The 12,083-nt window shown below is 36.7% G+C and overlaps 1 protein-coding gene across 6 annotated transcripts in view; it reads right to left on the bottom strand.

Moving 5' to 3' along the window:
- The window catches only part of ADK (adenosine kinase), a 550,282-nt gene that overhangs the window by 121,487 nt on the left and 416,712 nt on the right, over positions 1-12,083 (bottom strand). The gene's annotated exons all lie outside the window — the stretch shown is intronic.

Here is a 12,083-nt window from a genome sequence, read left to right as displayed (position 1 = left end):
GGTAGAGAGTAATTTATTTTTCTTCTTTGAAAGGATGGCAAGAAAAGTCAAGATTCACAAAAAAGCAACGGTACATTCTTAAGAAGCAAACTACATAAACTGCATATATGAAAAAATACTAAAATCAAGTTCTATAAAATCAAGTTCTATTTAAGGCTTTTCAGGAGCATCCTAAATTCCTCAGTGTATTATCACGCACAGCATCTGAAAACATAGCTGCCACAGAACATGGCATAATTTTATGTGTAACTGCATAAGAAAAAAAGCCCTCATGTTAGTCCCTCCAAAGCAAAATATAAACATTGTATATTTTACAGTTTTTGCATAAAATGTGAAATTTGGTGACTGTAATAGGCTTAGAACAGGCATTTCATAACAGGTATTTTGTATCTCCAGCCTCTATGTAATCACCATGACAATGTTAGTCAGATACTATTGATTGCTGGATAGGCATGGGAGTTGTTGGACTTCTCTTGGTTCTAACGACCTGGACAGATTTTTGACTACCTATTGTAGGAATATAGGGAGGGTAGCAATCCCTATCTTTCATAAGAAATTTAGCAACCCTATCTTTCATAAGAATTTTTAGGTACTTTTTATTTCCAAAGTTATAAGGCACTGTGCAAGAATATGAGGATTCTGTGCAAGAATTAGGAAGGATAGGAGGGTACAGAAAATGACAGGTGTGTCCTGTCAGCAGCAAGTGGTCCAATTTGGGTGGATCAGAAGGTATGAATACAGGACTCGAAAGCACTAAGATTTGAAAGGTAGATTTACACTGTAATGAGTTAGTAGACTGGATTTAATTCATTTAACTATGTGGTAGACAGATGGAGGAGGTGAGAGATATTATAGTTTCTGAGTGGATAGGCACCCTAAATAGGACTACACTTTAGAAAGAGTGATTTACCTAGTGGCAATATACAGACTGGATATAAAAGGGAAGACAGGAGAAGATTTTTAGATGGCAGATCAGAGAACAGGTGATGAATACAAAATAATTTAACTCAAAGAGTAAAGTATAGAAATGACAAGTTACAAAATATACACAATATAATAAATTTTGGGCAAATCTTTTTATTTAGGCTTTCCTTCCAAGTTACATAAAATAATGAAATAAAATCAAAGAATCCTGGACTTGGAATCAAGAAACTTGGATTCTAGTTCTTTCTTTGTCTTACTTTGCCTCTAGTGTGACTGTGGGCAAGGCAAACTCTCTGTTTCCTCATCTTGAGGATGAGAGGCTTAATACTTTCTAAAGTCTGTCTAAGTCTAAAATTCAATTACTATACAAATGAGTTTTTGGAAGGTCCCTAAGAACTACAGAAAGCCTATTAGAGAAAGCTCCTTAAGCAGAAGGTCCAGAAACTCTACCAAGAAATGACTGGACTAAATCAGTGAGATTTAAATATCTGTCAGTTTTTACTGCTTATATCTTTTTGCTAAAGGTAAAGCAACATTTTAGAAGATAGTGTGGGGCTTCCCTGATAGCTCAGTTGCTAAAGAATCCGCCTGCAATGCAGGAGAACCTGGTTTGATTCCTGGATTGGGAAGATCCGCTGGAGAAGGGAAAAAGCTACCCAGTCCAGTATTCTGGCCTGGAGAACTCCATGGATTGTATGGGGTCACAGAGTTGGACAGGACTGAGTGACTTTCACTTTTGGAGAAGGTAATGGCAACCCACTCCAGTATTCTTGCCTGGAGAATTCCATGGTCAGAGGAACCAGGCATGCTACAGTCCATGGACTCTCAAGAGTCGGACACGACTTAGTGACCAAACCACCAGAAGGCAGTAAAAGATTCATTCCTTCTTTCTGAAAGCCAAAATTCAAGACACCTTTTGCCTTATTCATGTATATGAAAACAAACTCTTGCCAAGAGAAACAAATTGCAAAATACAGAGGTTGGAAAATGTGAATCATCACTGGTATTAAAATCAACATTTAATAATTATGTTGCAGTTTCAAATGACTGCTGAATCCCACTAGGTTTAAACATAAATTTAATAAGAATTTATGACTGCATGAATGGCATTTAAATGTATTCAGAAGTAGAAACAAGAACCATCTGATAGAGAAGTGATGGTGGTTAAAATGAAAAGAAGGTGAAAGTAAAGACATAAGGAGGCCAGGTGAAGGAGAGTAAGGATGTAGAAATAGGCTGCAAGTGAATGTACACTGTAGTACACTGAGGCAAATGCTTACAAATTTATCTTTTGTACTATGCATTTTCATACTGTATGGATTCTGAGTTAACACTACAATAAAAGATGGGACACCTGTCATTTAAGAAGCAGAAATTATTTTAGCAGAACTTTATGCCAAGTTCTTAAGGATTTTTAGAACATATGGAAATATGCACCACATGACTGAAAATAACAATTTGGCCTTTATTTCACATCCAATTTGGATTTTAGTTAACCGTTTTCTAAAGTTTTTATCTTATTTTTAATCATATTCATTAATCTGAAAAACAGAATTACAAGTGGTGCCTTATTAAGACAAGATTTATGCTTTATTGTTGATATGATCACTTGTTTAAAAATCGCCAGTCTCATAATCAGCAATCTTGAATTGTTAAAATATTTAACTCTCTCCTTCAGTTAGCTGGGAATAGTATAGAACTCAACAAGCCCATAGAAAGGATACAGTAATGTTCCTGGAGTTAGGCTATATTCTAAGACCCATCATTTGACTTTCCAGGCTCTAATCTGCCCCCTCTTCTTTTTGAACTCCTCTACTTTCACCTGATCTTGGGGCTCCCAGGGATTTAAAACCGTATTTTAAAAAATTCAGGGCCTCACAAGGACCTTTTCTCTCCATGCTACCAATACTCAGCAATTTTCTAAGGATCCTCGGGCACAAAATAGGGAAGGGAAAGAGTAAAAAGTCAATCTTGAAGGGTCAACAGAAAATATCCAACAGAGAAAATTAAATATAAGCTACTAAAGCTACCAACCTTAGCCAAAACTTTCATGCAGAGGAAGCAGCAGAGCCGCTGAACTTCCATAGCTAACGGCTAGGGATCTCAGCAGAGCCAATGTGGACAGAAGATAGAGGGTGGAGATTGGTGGTAATTCCCTGAGTACTATACTTGGTGTAAGAACTCTGGGTAGGTGAAGGAAAGCACCCCAATAATGATGTGCGCTTAATTTCCCAGGAAAGCAATTTAAAATTGTACTAAATTTAAGGAAAATAAGATTCAAGCGACAACTTTTTGGGTGGAGACAAATGTGAAATTAAGGAGTAAGAATAAAACGAACACAGAAAAGCCTACATCCAATACAAAATAATGTTTATATAACCAAGAACATGAAGGTATAGTACATAAAAATTGAGAAATATATATACCAAAATGGTGAGAAAATTCAAAGAGCTTTAAAAAAATTAGAAGGGTTTGTTGGAGAAAAAGGATTTCTCTGCTAGACCCTGAAAGATCATCCTGAGAAGAAAAACAAAGTAAAAGCATAAAAATATGAAGTATTATAGAATTGTAAGAAAATCACAGGATGGGGCACATGGTCCAATAAAGAGAACAGATGAAATACCATTAACTTTCCTAGGCTTGAGAACGTTTTCAGGTTTTGAAAATTAAAGGTAGAATGTTATCCAGTGTTTCCTTTTTTTCAAGAGGCTTTCCTCCAAATTTTGATGGGCTCATTGAACTTAATATTAATAGCATTTTCTGGGAGATTTCTGATTTTGGCTTTTGACTCTAAGCAAACAAATGTGAGAAGCCAAAGCTGTAGAAACAGAGAGATGCCTGGGGAAGTTGATAAGTGAAATAGATTGCTTTTCTGGAAATACTTGTTAGGAAATTATTACACAACAGCATCCACTAAAGTGGTAGCTTTCAAGGTTTCTTGACAGCAACCACAGTAAAATATTCACTTTACTTTGTAACATGCCACACACAGACACAGGTATACATGCATTTACATAAATGTACATTCTTATATCTTTATACTTACTCCATTCAGAACTGGTAATTTTGTCCCATAAAGTGAAACTAAGAATATCATTTACAAAGTAACATGGGCCTTTGGAACTCAGACTTAAAAGTTCCTTGAGGGCATTTTATATTGATTAGAGCATAATAAGTGCTCAGTATACTCATCCATCCTTTCACTTACCACTATGTACCAGGAACTAATAGCAACTCAAAATACAGAAGAAACTATTAAGCAGGATCTAACTAAGATTTGGTGGTGTGAATGAAGAAGGAATCTTTAAAGAATGAATAATTTAGTGGGTGAATAAAAGTTAATACTACAGGTCAAGGCAGAGGGAAAAGAACATGAAAGAAGTCTGAGACAAGAAGAGAAATAGGTCAACAGTTTTTAAAACTGCAAATAGGCCACCGTGACAGGAGATTGGTTAGTGGAAAGATGGTGTGATGGATTCTGAATTTTGTTCACGAAAAAAAAAAACAAAAAACCAAATCCTCAAAACACAACAGAACCAAACAAAGAAAAAATGGTATCTGTTGAATATAAAACCAAATACAGAAATCAAATTTAGTTTTGCCTTTGACCTGGTTTGCAAGAACAGCTTTAAAGTTATAGAGCATAAAATATAATGCAAGTGTACTTGACACAAAGAAGGCTGATTTAATTTCTTGCCAAAGCAGGCATTTATTGAAAACACATGTACCACACTAAAAAGGATCCTAAAATTTTATGTGCCACATTTGATAAGAGATTTAATTTATATTCTGGAATTTAGCTAGAAGCCTGGATTAGTGATGCAGCAACATAATAAGGACTTCAATTTTTTTTAGTTATGTTGTATTCACTTGGTCACTGGCAGTTTCAATTAGTTCAAACCAATATACCGATCTCAAAACAAAGGTTAAAGGTCAGGAACAATGAGACTAAGAGCATGAAATGAAAGAATCAGCCTGCCAATGCAGGAGGCTCAGGAGATGTGGGTTCCATCCCTGGGTTGGGAAGATTCACCTGGAAAAGGAAATGGCTACCCATTACAGTATTCTTGCATGGGAAATCCATGGACAGAGGAGCCTGGTGGGCTACAGTCCATGGAGTCCCAAAGAATCGGACATGTATGAGTGACTAACACACACACACACACACATCAGGAAGTGGCCAAATTAAAAAACAAAAACCATGAATCACGTCTCTATACTTTCCCAGTACAGATACTTTCCATAATTAATGCTGGTGTTTCCTGTATCATTTTCCTACTAGACTATCCATCTTGCTCACCACTGCATCAAGAGAAGTGTTAGGCACATAGCAGTCATTTACATATTTTTGAATTAATATACGGTCTTTACGGACCTTAAATGGGAGGTTATGCAAGTACTCAAGAACATCATATATACACTGCTAGGTCGCTTCAGTCATGTCTGACTCTGTAAGACCCCAGAGACGGCACCCCACCCGTCCCTGTGATTCTCCAGGCAAGAACACTGCAGTGGGTTGCCATTTCCTTCTCCAATGCATGAAAGTGAAAAGTGAAAGTGAAGTCGCACAAGTCGTGTCCGACTCCTAGCGACCCCATGGACTGCAGCCCACCAGGCTCCTCTGTCCATGGGATTTTCCAGGCAGGAGTACTGGAGTGGGGTGCCATTGCCTTCTCCATCATATATACACAATTAAGCACACAAAAAAACTCAAAACCAAATTTCAGTTAAACTTTAATTATACACCATAATATCAAAGGGCAAACTAGGGATCCAGTATAAAAAATTACAAGGAAAAGGTAGCAGGCAAGGCAATGGAGAAATATTAAAACTGTGTCACTAATCCTTATGAGAGCACTTAAAACATGTTTTTAATCCTCCAAAGAGGACAAAATTCATTCTCATAAAAGCCATCTCTACAAATTTCATTAAATATCCAGATTTTAAGTTGTATACTCAAAGAAACATATATATAAGTACCAAGATCTCTCATATATAATAATATTACAAACTGACAATTGAACTAAAAATGGAGTATTTTCAGTGCTCTATCTACACTCTTAGATGAATCTTGCAGGGCTTTAGGGGAAAGACTAACTCAACTACAATATATCCCTAAATGAGATGTTTCAAGTATTAAAACAAAATTAAATTTCACAGTCTTTCTGGGCCTTAGATTTTACACCTGCAAAATGAAGGGATAGACTGATTACTTCTTAAGGAGATCTATTTTAAGACTAGCAACAAAGGTTAGTTTCTGAGTGTGAATGGTGCTAATGTAAATGATTCTTGAGGTTACCAGTTGTAGGGGAACTATTATTTTTGTGAATTACAGCCAAGATAACAATGATTGCTTAATTATGTCTAAATGATTCTGATGGCTGACACGACTGAAGGGACTTAGCAGCAGCAGCAGCAGCAGCAGCAGGGGCACATCATCTTGCTTAGGCTGAACTATTTTTCCCAGTTATTCAACCAAGCACTAATCTATCTGCTGCTGGGATGGAATTTTGCAGATGAAATTAGAGTCCCTAATCAGTTAAAGTAAATCCCAAGTGGGACATAATCAGTGAGCCCTACAAAAGAGAGCTTGTTGTTTAGTCACTAACTTGTGTCTGACTCTTTTGCAACTGCATGGACTGTAGCCTATCAGGCTCCTCTGTCCATGGGACTTACCAGGCAAAAATATTGGAGAGGTTGCTAATTCCTTCTCCAGGGGATCTTCCCGACCCAGAGATCAAACCCACATCTCTGGTATTGGTAGGCAGACTCTTTATCACTGAGCCCCCAGGAAACCCAAAAGAGAGCCTAGGCTTTCCCTAAACAGAGACTCTATCCCACATACACCCGTAGGATTTTAACCTGCTCATCATCTTCTGTTCTTGAGTAGACTTTAAACTTTAGTCAGCCTTCAGAACTGTATAAGCCAATTCTTTGTAAGAAATCCATATTATCTATATGGTTCTACTGGTTCTGCTCCTCTGCTTCAATTTTGATTCATATAATGACATCACATAATGATGCTGTATAAGCTACAAAGAGTGAACACTTTAAAATATTTTAACTGTTCCCATCAATTTCAATGAAATGTGTAGATATGAGGAGTAGACACATATACAATGTGCAGATAAAGGGTGTATTCAGATGTCACTCCAAGGTGTACAAAGGTAAACAAACCTAGACTCTCATGGTTCATCTTCTCCCCAGACTTTTAATTTTCTCATTGTCTCTCTCCTTCCCTATCCAAAACTAAGATGAGGAGAGGATTAAAATTTATTCACACTGAAGTATTAATACGTGACAACACTTGGTATTTAAAATTTCCACAAGGTACGTCTACTTTAATAAAAGTGAAAGCTTCAACACAAAGGAGTATCTGGCAAATGGTGAAATAAGCAAGCAAATAAGGATATTCTCCAACACATATAAATTCACAAACTCTCAAATGACCACGTATTCTGTCTATCTATAAACTGGCTACCTCCAGGTATCTTTTTTTTTTATGATTTATTCATTTTGTGATTCTAGAAATGATCACAGCCAAACCTTTCACACCAGTAACATTTTCTTACCATATATTACTTCTACAGAAGAAACTTATACTTTTTATCATTCTGTATTATTTTGGTTTGGGTAGGGAGTCTTTGTATATTATCGGGCAATTATCATTTATTTTATTATTTAACTTTTGATGTACTTATGCCATATATTCCAAAGAGATCATGAGCTTCTTGAAGAGAGGGTTACAACTCAGACTTAAAAAAAAAAACACACAAAACACAAACCAACTAGTGTTTTTTCTTTTAAGAGTGTAGCAATAAATCAATAAGTATTTATTAATTTGATAATTTGCAGAGTACTATGCAAAATAAGGATAATTGTGGTTTGTCTCTTATCTAAAGGAATTTTTTTCCTGTTTATGAGAAATGCTAGTACTCATGTTTTCATAAGACCATAACTTGGAAAGACATACATGTTTTAGCCACAAAACTAAAAGTAAACATAAAGACACATAAGAGACAAAATCAAATTTCAGAAAAGGACAAATCATTTGTTCCATATAGGTTTTTACTTTGGCTTTTACATGTTACATGTTACCTTAACTTTAAGGCAATATTCAGAAATGATTAGTAATAATTCTTGAGAATTTGATTATGTTACAAGTTACTCTGCTTTACCACAATATTTAGAAGAAGCTGCTAGTCATTCTAGAGACTGTGGCCTATTGCTAGCCTAAAACCTCACTGCTGGAAGTATGAGGATATTCCTTGATTGTACATGCAGTACTGACCAATTGTTTCCAGACACTTGGTGTGCGATAGGACTCGAATGATTAGATTCTGAAAATAAGTGAATAAAATGGATACTTTAGACCCAGATGAATACAATACTAAAATTTAAAGGTTATAAGCTAAAAAGGAAAACCAACAAATGTGATTACATACAAATGAAAAATTTCCATATATAAGAAAGCACCAAAAATAAAGTGAAAAGACAAGCTGTGAGAAATATTTACAAGTCAGGAATGTATTAGGTATTATTTCCCTAAAAAACAAAGCGGGGGGGGGGGGGGGGGGCCCGTGGATAAACACTGTAGTAAAAAACGCATCATTCAAAAGCAAGCTGAGCAAAGAATTTGAGAGATGACAGATTAAAATAGAAATGGCTCTCAAACTTATGAACTTCAACAATAACTCCAGAAATGCAAATTAAAACAATGAGATGTCACTTTAAATTGATCCTTTTGGCCAATCTTAAAAACACACTTAAATTCGGAATATGATTTGGCAGAAACTCTCAGGAGGGCAACTGGAAAAATTTAATATAACTAAAAATCATTGGCAATTCTACTTCTAGAGATTGGTCCTATAGAAAAATGCACACTTAAGTACACAGACATATATTCACTACAACACTATAACAACAAAAAAAATAGAAAACACCCCACCAGCCTTCAATAGAAAAACAAACTATAGTGTATGCATACAATAACATGAGTACTATAAAAAAAATACCAAAGAGAAATCAGTACTAACAGGAAAAGAGGTCTATGTATTTTGTTAGGCAAAAAGCTTTAAAGCAGAATTACAGTGCAACCTCATTAAAATGAATATTAAAAACACTTTTCAAGATAAAATAATTTGGAAGGGATACCTAAAATTAACAACAGAGATTATCTCACGAGATGTGGTGGGATTGTGACAGAGTTTCCTTTTGGCATTATCTAGTTTTGTAAAACCCAATTTCTAAACAATGACTAAGCAAAAAGAAAGTTCAATATAACCATGACATCCTCAGTCATTTGTTCTACCTTGTTGTATACTATTTGGGTAGGGAAGTATCTGATACTGTAAAGTTTATGTAATACTAAATCACATTTTTTAAATTACAAGGGGGATGAAAGGGCAAACGCAAATATACCCTCAACATATATCCCATCAGTAATAGGTAGTCAAATATTGATATATATATATGCTTATTTAGCTTTTTTTTGGGGGGGGGAGAAGGCAATGGCACCCCACTCCAGTACTCTTGCCTGGAAAATCCCATGGACGGAGGAGCCTGGTAGGCTGCAGTCCATGGGGTCGCTAAGAGTCGGACACGACTGAGCGACTTCACTTTCATCGACTGAGCGACTTCACTTTCATGCACTGGAGGAGGAAATGGCAACCCACTCCAGTGTTCTTGCCTGGAGAATCCCAGGGACGGCGGGGCCTGGTGGGCTGCTGTCTATGGGGTCACACAGAGTCGGACACGACTGAAGTGACTCAGCAGCAGCAGCAGCATTTAGCTTTTTTAATTGACTAATTTGTGTCTGAAGATCAATGATTCACCTGCTACAAACTTCAGTCAAGAATATAAGGTAAAATAGGTGGAAAATTAAGCACTACGTTCCTCTGTTATTTATGTGCTGTGTTCAGTTGCTTTAGTCATGTCCTACCCTTTGCGGTCCCATCAACCGTAGCCTGCCAGGGTCCTTTATCCATGGGATTCTCCAGGCAAGAATAATGGACTAAGGTTGCCATGCCCTCCCCTAGGGGATCTTCCCAACCCAGGGATCAAACCTGCATCTCCTGTGTCTCCTGATTCTTTACCTGCTGAGCCATCAGGGGAGCCTCTACTATGTTATATTATAGCTATTTCTAGTAGTTTCAACAAAGAAGTTTACAAGTTTTTAATTCATACTTCCAGTGAAATAGGTGTAATGTAGCTGGCAGCTCATGTAGAAATTCATTTTCTTATTTTGTACGTGTTAGAGGTTGTTACAGAGCAGCACCATTCTCTAATGTGTCATAGTTCTTGGGACTGTTGAAAATAAATATCTGGTAAGATCCAGAGTAACAGGCATGTGCTCCTATTTTATTTCTGAGGTCTGACAGCCTTCTACATACTCTAAAGAATGCAAGAGTAGGGGAGACGTGGGGACCTGACAGCATCAATCACGAAATCTGAAGTCCTTTTTTTACAGATACACTGCGGTGTAACCTACACTTAAATCTCACAGAGCAATTAATGGTCCTAAAAGGGAACTAACTGCATGCCTCCAGCTGTGCCTGGCATCCTTCTCTTCTCAAATTCTAAAACAGACTCCATTTTTTTAAACTTAGTACATAAAAGAAGACAGTGGGAGAAAAGCTAAGATTGGATAAGGACTGGTCAATAAGACTGAAAAATGTTTCCATGAATGCTATATATATGCCCCTAGGTCAAATCTTCTGAGTAGTAGTGATGCTCCATAGAAGACACTTGGTTAAATATACAATAGCAGAGTCCCTGCTGGTCAAAGCTAGTGAAGCTGTTCTTTTAGTACAGTGGCAAAGAATACAAATTATATAGTACAAGAGAGGTTGGAGACTTGAAATACTCTCCTGCCAACTGCTTTTTACTTTGAAAGATTTCTAAATCAGTGATAAGCTATCTGCACTGAGAAGGGAATGGAATATCCTCTAGTTGTATATGCAGTCCTTATGTACAAAATAAGCATGGTTCATATGGCATATTGCTGTTCTCTATTTTAGAACTAGCACAGGAACCATGTGATGTGTTCATTGCTATGGTAACTACATTTCAGTGGCGAACAGAGCAAACAGGCATGTAAAACATGTATAAGTTGTCAATATGTAAGTAATTGCTGCCCTGGAGCTGCAATAACTTAAATTCCCTTGTTGCACGACTTATCAGAATAAAACTCTACACCTTCTATTTTTTTTTTTAAATCACATTTAATAAGTGTTCACTCTCTCTAATGCCTGCTCCGTTCAAGAAAACAAATGAATATTGTCTTTCATCCTAGGGTTTTAGTTGCTTCATAAAGAACTACTGATATAACTATTACTACCACTATTACAGATCTAGGCTTCTAAAAAACAAGTGCAATGTCCTATGTGATTTAAGGCTGGATGAAGTCTCAGTCTTGGTCAACAGAAAAAATGCTCCGACTATCTTCTCTAGGGTTTTGAGTCTACTGTTAGGACCAGCTAGGTCAAGTTTATAGTTGATTATAGGGGAAGAAATCTCTGATTTGGCACCAGTGTTATTTAAATCTTCCAAGTGCTTTCTTACCAGAGCAATCTAGAAAAAAAGATCATCCAAAGATTTTGACTATTTTTAGAACAGTCTTATTGTCCTGTATTTTAATGAGATATTTATAATATTGTATACTTAATTTTAAACTTTCTGTATGATGTCACTTAGGAATGTAAACCTTAACAAGTTTCTCTGACAATTCTCTCTCCCTCACCCTTTCCCCTCCTCCTTTCCTCTCTTTCAATCCATCATTCTGACTTTGTGGTGTTTTTGCTCAGTCCCTAAGTCATGTCTGATTCTTTGTGACCCCATGAACTGCAGCACACCAGGCTTTCCTGTCCTTCACTATCTCTTGGAGTTTGCGCAAATTCATGTCCATTGAGTCAGTGATGCTATCTAAGCATCTTATCCTCTGCTGCCCTCTTCTTTTGCCTTCAATCTTTCCCAGCATTAGGATCTTTTCCAATGAGCCGGCTCTTCACATCTAGTGGCCCAAGTACTGGAGTTTCAGCTTCAGTCCTATTAATAAATATTCAGGGTTGATTTCCTTTAGGATTGACTGATTTGATCTCCTTACACTCCAAGGGATTCTCAAGAGTCTTCCTCAGCACCACAGTTCAAAAGCATCAGTT

This window comes from Bos indicus, chromosome 28 (genome assembly GCF_029378745.1).
Source record: "Bos indicus isolate NIAB-ARS_2022 breed Sahiwal x Tharparkar chromosome 28, NIAB-ARS_B.indTharparkar_mat_pri_1.0, whole genome shotgun sequence".
Taxonomy (NCBI): Eukaryota; Metazoa; Chordata; class Mammalia; order Artiodactyla; family Bovidae; genus Bos; species Bos indicus.
The sequence above is the reverse complement of the archived record's forward strand: the minus strand, read 5'-3'. Positions and strand labels throughout refer to the sequence as shown.